This window comes from Macadamia integrifolia, unplaced genomic scaffold (genome assembly GCF_013358625.1).
Source record: "Macadamia integrifolia cultivar HAES 741 unplaced genomic scaffold, SCU_Mint_v3 scaffold750, whole genome shotgun sequence".
In the NCBI taxonomy this organism is placed as follows: domain Eukaryota; kingdom Viridiplantae; phylum Streptophyta; class Magnoliopsida; order Proteales; family Proteaceae; genus Macadamia; species Macadamia integrifolia.
The window spans coordinates 175,515-187,064 of NW_024870531.1; the positions used below are offsets into that span (position 1 = coordinate 175,515).

General features: G+C 43.0%; 1 non-coding gene across 1 annotated transcript; it reads left to right on the forward strand.

Moving 5' to 3' along the window:
* The first annotated feature begins 2,513 nt into the window (after window positions 1–2,513).
* On the forward strand, window positions 2,514–2,620 carry LOC122069890. Its single transcript, XR_006137583.1, has one exon. It is a non-coding gene; the product is annotated as a small nucleolar RNA R71 (small nucleolar RNA).
* Window positions 2,621–11,550: the final 8,930 nt, after the last annotated feature.

Sequence of the window (11,550 nt, forward strand, 5' to 3'; positions counted from 1 at the left end):
TAAATGTCAAGTTGTAGAGTTGGGAAGGTATTAGGCACCCAATCTACCCAGTTCAATTGGTCTTCCTACTACATACTTCAAAACAAACATTTTTCATAATTATTCCTATTCCACATGTATGGCTAAGTTATCACACATATGTACATTACCTGAATTTAAATGATTATATACATTAAAACAAGGTCAATATAAAGTCTACATTATGCTAATTTGGGTAAGAAATTATACTTGTGCTTGACCCCTGTTTCGAGTCAAGAGGGTTGGGACCTCGATCAGTGCCGGCACAAGCTATTTTTTAGATTCTCCTGGCTTAGGGGAAGATGGTCTTGATCTCCAGCTTCCTTTCTCGAGAGACTTGACTATGGTGATATTTGGATAGAGTTCCAACTATGAACGGTTACTTTCGGGTTTTGAGCCGAGCTATTGATTCGGTAGAGCTTCTGCTAAGGAGGGGATACTTTTAAACTTTTGCTGAGGTGTTGATTTGGCAGAGCTTCCATTGGGAATAGGCTATAGGAGGGCTAGGCTAAGGTGGCACTCCAGTAGAGCTTTCACTGGGGAAACGCTAATCCTAAGGATTGAGGAACTTCAAAAGCTCAAAGGATATTTTGAAGATCCAAAGAACACTTCGGATTTGATGAAGATCAAAGAACACTTCGGATCTGATGAAGATCGAAGAACACTTCAGATCTGATGAAGATCTCCACGAAGACTGGAAGAACTTCCACGGTGGTGGGGGACTAAGAGAAAATTTCTTCTATGTAAAATCTAACTCAAAGAAGGAAAAGGATTGAGAAGTTTCGAAGGCCTGAAGAACACTTCAAAGATCCGAAGAACTTATGAAGATCTCTCCGAAGACTTGAAAAATCTCAAAGGGGGAAGGGGAGGAGAGAGGGCAGAGCTTCTCTTCCTAGGATGCTCACTTAGAGGCTTGGATGTTGTGGTGTTGTGTTGTGAAAAACCAAAGGGAGGGGGTATTTATAGGATTCTTGAACCAATGGGGAGAGAAAGGGAATTTCCTTGGGCAATGGTAGAAAAAAGTGGTTCTTTTAAGCCAATGGGATGAAAAATGAAAATTTGTGCTAATGGGGTGGGAGATGGTTTTTTGGACTAATAGGAAAAGTGAGTCTTTTTTTTTTACGCCAATGAAGTGAGAATATTCATTTTTGGGCCAATAGGAGGTTACGGAGAAGGGTATGCTAGCTGGATAAGGAGGTGCACAAGTGGGTGAAGAAAAAATTTCTTCACCCATCGGGTCGGTGGAACACATACTCAGTCATTGAAGGCAGCACACAAGGCTGGGTAGGGGTGTTTAGGGTATGCATGGGTGCATGCGAGGGGTTGGTCGCGGTGCACAACACATAGTAGGTATGGGTGCAAAAGGGCTGATAGGTAGCGGGTGAGCGGGGCTGGCACAATGGGGGCACATAGCATGGCGTGCGGGGGCACGCAGTATAGTATGCAGGGGCATAGGTTGGCATGACGGGCGTGGACAGGCTGGCATGATGAGGCATGTGGTATAGCATGTGAGGGACTGTGGCATGGTACGCAAGGGGGTAGGCTGGCACAGTAGGGGCACGTGGCATGGCACACAAGGCACGTGCGGTCTAGCATGATGGGGGCACATGATATGACATGCAGGAGCATGTAGTATGGCACGCAGGGGTGCACGACATGGTATGACGGGCACTCGCGTCATGGCACACGTGGGTGCACGGTATGGCCAGGTGGGCACACCCGATATGGTAGGCAGGGGCTCGCAGGTTGGCATGGCGAGTACAAGCATCATGTGGATCTGGCCTGCTGGCTGGCTGGCTAGTGTACATGGCATATGAGTCTGGTTGGATGGCTAGCTAACTGGCTGGCTGGCTGGCCGGTGCACGCGACATGCACGTGGAAAAATATGATTTTCTAGGGAAGATTCTGAGAGATCCGACGGTCCGATTTTGATGTAACATATATCGTTGGAATTGTATTTCTAAGTACTATCCATCCGTACGATCATCTTGATCTGATTCTTTCATATATAAATGTCAGAGTTGGACCCTCTTTTCTCTTGCATGGGATTTCTGGGGATTTTTAGGTTAGGGATGTTTTTGGGTTCCTAAGTTAATTATCATCTCTATCGATCGGAAGCAAGAAATCACATCCAAGATCCACAATTCATCATAGTCGGAGGGGGTGACAAAATTGGGTGTCTACAAGCATTCTTCTATATCATGTCCAAGGGACTAGCACAAATGGCACATCTTAACCATATTGACTTATTGTGGCTCTCTAGGAACAATAGCCTCAATCCTTTTGATTAGGTTATCCAAGTGGGCTTCCTTGGCTACTCATCCATAAAATATCCTTTCCCTCCTATGGTTCTTTCACTCTCTTGGGTTGATTCTCACTCATGGGTTTTGTCATATGTAAAAGATGTGAATACCCCAGGGCACATAGACTCTATCATTTGTTTAGTTGGATAATCAATACCCTCATAAATTGTTTGGCATAAATTCCATAAGTCTAGGCCATGATGAGGGCATTCTTGGAGTAGATCCTTAAATCTCTCCATAAGTTTGGAAAATGACTCACTAGGCTTTTGTCTAAACTAAAGGATATCATTTCTAAGCTTATTGGTCTTATGAGTTGGGAAAAACTTCTTAAGGAAGGCAACTATGAACTGTTCCCATATGGTTATGGAATTTGTGGGTAGCCCATACAACAACTTCTTAGCTTGGTCTTTTAGTGCAAAGTGATAAACCTGAGCTTAACAGCATCATCAGAAAGCTATTGTATTTTAATTAGAACACATACCTCTTTAAATTCCTTGAGGAATAGGTATGCATCCTCAGAGGTCAGCCCATGGGAATTGGGCAACATATTGATGAATTGAGATTTGATCTCAAAATTATTGCCCTGGGCTTGTGGTAGGACTATGTGTAGACACCCAATTTTGTCACCCCACTCCGGCTATGATGAATTACGGATCTTGGATGTGACTTCTTGCTTCCAATTGACAGAAATCATAATTGATTAAGGAAACCCAGAAACATCCCCTACCTACCCAAGAACCTAGGAAATCCTGTGCGAAAGAAATAAGGGTCTAATTATGACATTTTATATACAAAGGAATCCAGTCAGGATGACTGTACGGATGGATAGTACTTGGAATTATAATTCCAACAATATATGGTACGTCAAAATCAGGCCGTCAGATCTCCCACAATTGCTCCTATAAATTTACACCTAGTTGTGCACATCACGGCCAGCTAACCCGCATGCCAACCAACTAGCTAGCCCTACAGGCCAGCCTATTCCCCACATGCACACTGCATGCCCTCACCAGCTAGCTTCACTCACCAATCATACTTGCCTCGCACCCCCGCTCGCATACCTCGTGCACCCACGTATGCCAGCTGCGTGCCCCAATGTGCTAGCCTAGCGCCCCTGCCTACTAGCCCCATGCACCCCCGCATGCCAACCTAGCACCACTGCTTACCAATCTCAAGCGTTAGTGCTTTCCAGCCGTGCACCCCGCATACTAGTCTAGTACCCTTGCCTGGCAGCCCCACGCCTGCCAGCCTTGCATGCACCCAGCCTATCCTATGCACCCATACATGCCTCATGCACCCCTGCCCAGTCGCGTGTACCGTCGTCAATGGCCGGAATATGTGTTTCGTTGACCTGATGGGTGAAGAGATTTTCTCCTCACCCACTTATGCACCTTACACTATCTCGCTAGCATACCCTACTCTACAACCTCCCATTGGCCCAAAAAGGAATCTTTTTACCTTATTGGCCCAAAAGAACTTAGTTTTTCCCTATTAGTCAAAGAAAATCATCTCCCACCCCATTGGTCCAAATTTTCATATTTTCATCCCATTGGTTTAGAAAACCACTTTTTCCCCCATTGGCTAAGGGAACTCCCTTTTCCTCCCTAGTGGTTCAAGAATCCTATAAATACCCCTCCCTTTGGTTTTTCACACCACAACACCAAAGTCTCCAAGTGAGCATCTTTAGTAGAGTTTCTCTGCACTCTCTCCTCCCCTTCCCCCCTCTTAAGGTTTTTCAAGTCTTCGGAGAGATCTTCATAAGGTCTGAAGTGTTCTTTGGATCTTCAAAGTGCTCTTCGGGCCTTCAAAACTTTTCAATCCTTTGTCTTCTTTGAGTGAGATTTTTCTTAGGAAAATTTCCCCTTAGTCTCCCATCCTCTCTTAAGGTTCTTCCAGTCTTCGGAGAGATCTTTGTAAGATCCGAAGTGTTCTTTGGGCCTTCGAAGTTCCTCAATCCCTAGGATTAGCCTATCCCCAACAAAAGCTCTACCGGAGTGCCACCTCGGCTTAGTACTCCCATAGCTTATTCCCAATGGAAGCTCTGTCAGAGTGCCACCTCAGCCAAAATCTAGAAGTAGTCCATCCCTAGCGGAAGCTCTGCCAAATTAATACCTCAGTCTAAACCCAAAAGTAACCATTTCTAGCCGAAACTTTGTCCAATCAATATCTATCGAGAAAAGGAAGTTGGAGGTCAAGAGCATCTTCCTCGGAGCTAGGAGAATCCAAAAGACAATCTGTGCCAGTGCTAATCAGGGGTCCACCCCTCTTGACCTGAAACATGGGTTAAGTTCAAGTATAATTTCTCAACCAAATCATCGTCTTGTAGACTTTATATTGACTTTGTTTTAATGTACATAGTTATTTAAATTCAGTCAACATATATATGAGTGATAACTTAGCCATGCATACAGAATAGGAATAATTATAAAAAATGTTCGTTCTTAAGCGTCTAGTAGGAAGGCCAGTTGAATTGGGTAGATTGGATGCGTAACACCTTCCCAACTCTACAACCTTACACTTACCCTAAAATCTCTGGACTAGACCAACTCTTGGTCCCTTTTCTCAAGAATTGGGCCCACTCTTGGGCCCTAGGCCCATAACCCTAGATGGTGACTCCAAACCCTTTTGCATGATCCCAATTCCTGTATTGGACCATCATCAAATCCCCATCTCGAATGATGAACTTTGCACTCCTATGAAATAGGCATCCACGTATCTCTAAGTAGCGATACAATGGTACAGGGTCTGTGGGTAAGCACACTTAATGCATACCTCCCTTAGAAAAGAGTAACCGCATCGTACATCATGTTAGAAGTGAAATCATTTGACGAGGAACTCCCTATCATGCCTGTACCCTCGGAAAGGTCAGTGCATGTCATGGAGAGTACTCTGAGAGCAAATGGTAACCGCTTCCTATACAAGGGAGTGGGGTATTGTTAAATGGCAAGGATGTTCATAATTGTTCCAGCACCCTCAGGGAGGTCAGCGCACTTTATGACATTTTGAGATCTAATAATGATATTCCCGTATTACACTTTTACACACAATCACTCATGGTTCCACCACCCTATGGCCAAATGCTTAACCTCATGTGTAGTCATGAGTAATAGGCAAGGAAGTCCACCCCTTGATCTTGTACCTACGGGTATATCAAAAGGATCACGTATCTTACGTATATTGCATCCACCGCATGCTCGCAACATGTAGGAAATAGATGGAGACCGCTAGGAATGCCACAAGCTGATCTGTAGAATTTATTAACAGTCTTGAAAAGGAATTTTTCTATAATACATTCTAGTCATAAAGAAATGCTCTCCTAAGTGGGTTTTGGATAAAAGGTGTCCTTCCTCCTTAGAAATGAAATATGGATGATTTGACATACGTAATTCGGACTGATTTCTACCAAAGCCCTACAAAATACCGAATTATCTAAAAGACCCGAGGAAACTAGGAGGAAGGTCACCTAGTGGGATAAGATTAAGGAAAGCATGACTTCATCGACAGAGAATGTCTTAATAGGAATATTATGGTTAAGCCATTTGCATGAATCTCCTACTTATGACATTGACTCATTGAGTAGATAATGGGCATGGACCCCTATCCACTCCCTATTATTAAGTGGACTAACTTTGGATGGATCATTGGTTGAAACTTGAGTGGATGAATGATAAAGGGTTGGGAATATAAGAACCCTAAAATAAGCCACTTTTGGTTCAGGCACGATTCCACACCTTAAGTATTCTCCGCAATCCATTTGGACATGTCAGGGTAACTGGTTGACTCGATTAAGTCCAGTATCACCTCCATCATCTTTTTGAGATTATCTACTGCCAAGTGATTACAACCCAATTCACATGGATCTACATGACCCTGAATCATCCGAGCAGACATAGGTCCACCCCATAGATACCTTATAGACAGAAATGGCCAATGTCAAGAGAGGAATACCCCAGATATTGCATGCACTCCAAAACCATCCCAGGGCTGAACCAACATAAGCTACAGGAGAGTTGGATCAGAACGGATCCATGGGTCATCAAAGGAATTCTTCCCAAGTTGACTTAGGAGAACTAGAACAAGTCAGGCCAACCAGTCAGAGAGGAGTTTCACCTACCCGTCCAAATGGAGAACGCTAGGAATGCCACAAGCTGATCTGTAGAATTTATTTACAGTCTTGAAAAGGAATTTTCCTATAATACATTCTAGTCATAAAGAAATGCTCTCCTAAGTGGGTTTCGGATAAAAGGTGTCCTTCCTCCTTAGAAATGAAATATGGATGAGAGAGGGCCTATTCCTGGGTCCCTCCTCAAGCCATTTGCATTAAATATGAAGAAGAAGAGTTTGAAGCGCACGTCCGAATGGATCCTATAGAAATGGAGAAAGAACCATTAGAGGGAAATTAGAAAAATTGGAAAATATGCTCTGAATGGGAAGAGTTCAGAAAGTCAAACAATGGATTCTGATGAAATGAGTTTCTTTTCCAGGGCAAGGATTCCCAAGAAGTTCAAATGGTAGACCGATAGATTCGATGGGTCAAGAGACCTCAAGGCTCATCTCAAAGTCTTCCTTAGCATCACCAAGTCATAGTAACTTGCTGGCAACCAGATGGGACAAGCCTTCATATTAACCCTATTAGGGCCAGCACTCCGGTGGCGCACACAGTTGGAGTCTGACCCAACTTAGAATTGGATAACAGTGGTGAAAGCATTCACTAAGCAATACTCTTACAATACTTAAGTGAATGTGAAGCATCAGGAGCTTGAGAAATTGAGACAATAGCCTAGAGAAGGATTCATCATCTTCTTGATGAGGATTAGGGATAAGGCCACCAAGATGGCAGATTGGCCTTCAGAAGTAGAACAAATAGAAAAGTTGATTTAATACTTTTCAAAGCCTTATTATGATGTCCTTTACTATCAACATCTGCAAACTTTTGATGCCTTGATAGCCACCAGCACACGTGTGGAGAACAGAATCCTAAGGGAAGCTCAGTATCAAGGATCCTCCCAAGATGCAGGGAAGAACACCAGATTTAGACATGGAAAGGGTCACGAAACCAATATGGTAAGTGCAGTCCAACTGATAGTCTCACCTGTAACCTCTTCACAACCAGTTGTGATTCAAGCAGATGCCTCTACTCAGAAGGCTTCCCACCCAAGAAGACAGTTCACTGATTTGGGAATGCCCATGACAGCGGTGTATGAAAAATGAAAGAAATAGGGATTTTTAGGAATAGTGGCTCCAAGAGTAATCAGCAATCCTCCCCCAGCTTGGTATAGAGATCATGAATATTGTGCTTACCACACTCAGAAGGAGCACAACACATAAAGATGCTTGGGTCTATAACATACAATTCAGGACTTGGTGACAACAAGACTATTGAAGTCAAGGTCAAGCAATTCCCTAATGTCAATACTGATCCACTTCTAGACCATGGAACCGTCAACATGTTGGCAACAATGAGTGACTGGAAAAATTGGGAACCCTATTCTATAATCCAACCCATTTTATTAGGGATTCTAAGAAGCATTAAGAGGAGAGGCATATTAAGTGTAGAAAGAAGTTCTTGCATGTGCAGAAGTTGTCTCTTCCTCCAGAATTGGTAGGGCACATCAATGGTCCTATTAAGAATGCTTGTCAAAAGGAGTGCGACTCCTTCCAAAGGGCCGTTCACATGTATCAGTTGGATAAACTTTTTTCATCCCAAGTTCTATGATCATGTGAACAACCTAGACGAAGAGGCAACAGAGAGTGATCCCACTCAGTTGAACACCCTAGGCCTAGAAAAATCATATGAATGCTTGCGCTTATAAGAAATCCATGAGTCAAAGAGCCAAGGCCATGAGAACTCCCAAAAAAGAAAAGCCATCAGAAGAAGAATTAGAAGATCAAGCACTCTCTATTCTTCCTCCCGCATCAATAAAAGCATCCACCTTATCACCATCACCAAATTACCAGCCTTCACCATACCATGAATCTCCACCATATCATCAACCTTTACCACACCATCAAGGGGAAGGGACCTCATCATCTTATCACCCCCTATCTTCCTCACAAAACCCTATTTCTTATGTTACATCACCTTCATATCACCCTACATCATATCCCTCATCACCCTTATACCAATCCCATTCTCAAGGTTTGGTAAAAACCCAAAAGAAGGGTGGTTGGACAGATATAGCAGGAGGGATATGCTTGCCTTACTAGGTTCCCCAAAGATAACATCATCAATACGATTGGTGAATGCTTTGGGAGAAGGCCTAGGTAATGACCCCACTTCACTAATTCAGACAATTATATCTCCAAAGGATAATTCGGAGATGATTGTAGAGAATACAGATGATCTTCTCAAAGTAGTAATAGTACTGGCAATAGGGGAACAAATCAAAGAACATACCTCCCTAATCCACATTGGCAGTGACATAGAAGATGATGAATCCAGTTTAGTCTAGATTCGGGCTAGGGAGGTCAAGTCGGACCTTATGGATATTTTTCGATATGTACGCTCTGAATAGTACGAGCGTTTGGATGCAAGGGAATTTGATGGTCAAGAGGAATCTGATGAAGAACCAAGTGAGGGGGAAATCAGCTAAGAAGAGGATGATGACGAAGATGATGAGGATGAGAGTGAGATGAGAATGATGAAGATGACTCTGAGTCTAAAGGTGATGATGAGTACCCAAACTAGGACGATTACCAAGGGCCTTGGGATAATAATGAAGATGATGAACTAGGGTACTATTCACCCAGGGATCTAGGAGGATATTCGATGTATGCAATCGGAGAGGATGACCTGATGGTTGATCCCACAGATGTTATTTAGTCGGTACTCATAATCCATGTGGATGGGGAAGATCTAGCATCAGATTCAGAAGGTAGTGAAGGATATGAGATCTCTTTTGAGGATGAAGGAAATCCTATAGCAGAACACATGGCTTATGTCTAACTGTTTGGTTGACATCAAGCTCGAGGCTGATGAGATTGATCAAATGTTATGTGAAGTAGCCATTAGTGAGTAATGCTATACCGAGCAGTTGAGAATCGTTAAAAAATAGGGGGACATGCCGCACTTGCAAAAATGGTGAATACAGCAGTTGTGCGGCTTTCCGATGCAGTTAAGAAGGTGCAAGCCAGGGCCCTTGACATTTGTGGAGGACCTCGACTTCCCACCTCTAGCAGGGAAGGAGAATCAGAAAAGGAAGATAATCCTATGATATGGATAATTACCATAACAAATAGTGATGACAAGGATTTCTATCCCACGAAGATCATCGTGAAGAAATCTGTCAATGTGATGGAAACTCGAAGTGGAAGAGACTATAAGTGCAAGGCCCTAGCCATAGAATAGTTAATGACTAATGAGGTAGGAACCAATGGCTTGAAGAAAGAACCGGAGAATCCAGTCTTGGCTTAGCTCAAGAAGTCCCAAGTTAATATCTTAATTTGAGGTCTGTCAATGGCCTCCCCCACACTGTGAAGTAGTCTTGAAGTCCCTCACCAATGTGTAAGTATCGATCGAGATAGATCCGGTGCATCTCTCACACATAGTAGGGGCAACATATGCTGTATATTCATTGATATTCTTTGACTCGGACTCGGAACTCCCCAAAGGAGCCCAGCACAATAAAGCTCTACACATCATGGTACAATGTCTTGACAAGGTGGCTCCCTAGGTTCTCATTGACAATGGGTCTACTTTGAATGTTCTACCCTTGAGATCGGCAAAGAGTATTGGCATCAACCTTGAAGAGATGAGGCCGTCAAACCAAACCATATAGGCATATGAAAACACCAATAGGAAAATCCTTGGCATCCTTGCCATCGCCGTAATGATTTTCCTGGTGAAGTTTGATATTGATTTTAAGATCATTGATATACCGGCATCTTTGAACATGCTCTTAGGAAGGCCTTGGTTACATCATGCGAAGGTAGTATCCTCTAGTCTCCATGAGAAAATGAAATTCATTCATGAAGGGAAGGTGATTACAGTAGCTGGGGATCCCAAAGTGCTGAACACCTTAGCCAATATTGAAAATGGAGAAGAACAAGATCAGAAAGTTCAACTTAGTGGTTTTGAAATAGAGGAAACTTGTGCAGCACTCACCAAGGGATTTTCAGATGAAAAGATTCTGGCTAACTATGAAGCTACATGGAGCCCTCCGGTGATTCAAATGATGAGGACATGCAATACTTTCCAGGGATCGGATTAGGAAAGTATCATCAGGGTGTTTCAAAATTACCTACTCCGGTGGTTAGAAAAGGAAGGATTGGTATTGGGTAGATCCCTCAAACCCTTAGACCAAGAAACAATAATGGCAACAAAGGGCAGAAGGTACTAAGGATGACTAGGAAAATCTACACCTCTTACTACCCCACTCTAAATGGGTACTTTGTAAGGGTAGGAGAGGATTTTTCCTTTTACGGAAATGTTGAGCCAAGGTTTGATGAAATTGCTGCAAAGATGTAACCAGGATTTAAAGTATTCTTTCAAGATGAGTTTGACCAGATAACTTATGAGGTAGAACAACAACAAATGCTAGCCAAAGAAAATTATCAAGACAGTTGCATCACTGGAATAGTGGAAGTAGCACTAATTAAAGATGGGTTCTCCTCTGACAACCCCACAACACTGATTCGGTCAAAGGATTTGCCAAGTCCTCAAGTACTCTTGAAGAGAGAATGGGAAAAGAAGATATGACTCATCTAGATTCTGTAACTTCCCATGGATCTAAAAATTCATATATGTTCCTTTCTACAAAAGCAACGAGCTTAGGAGTTACATGAGCTCAAGCCTAGGCCTTTCAAAGGAAGAAGCACTTATGCAAAGCAAAGGAGAGCACAAAGAATGATGGTCTGGGAAGACCCATGATGGTGGTCAGAAATGTGACCGAGGAGCAGGGATGGCTTCAATCAGTAGGCTTGAGAAATTAGACTTCATAGAAAGAGGAATGAGCAGTCTCCAGCAATCCTCACCCTTTAAGAAGTTCGGATTTAGAGAATATGAATTGGATCAGCTCATCTTTGTAAAGAAACAAGTGTCTGATGTCAGCACCCATGAAGAGATAGTGGTGACTTTTCTAGAAGAAGAAGGTCCCTTGCCACATCTGCTCATCCACTGAGCCATTGACCCACTCCTGAACTGGACAAGCATTAGAGAAGACTTCAAGTTTACTTATGCTACTGAGTCAACCACTCTGAATACCATTGATAAAAGCTTCAAGCTAGTTAT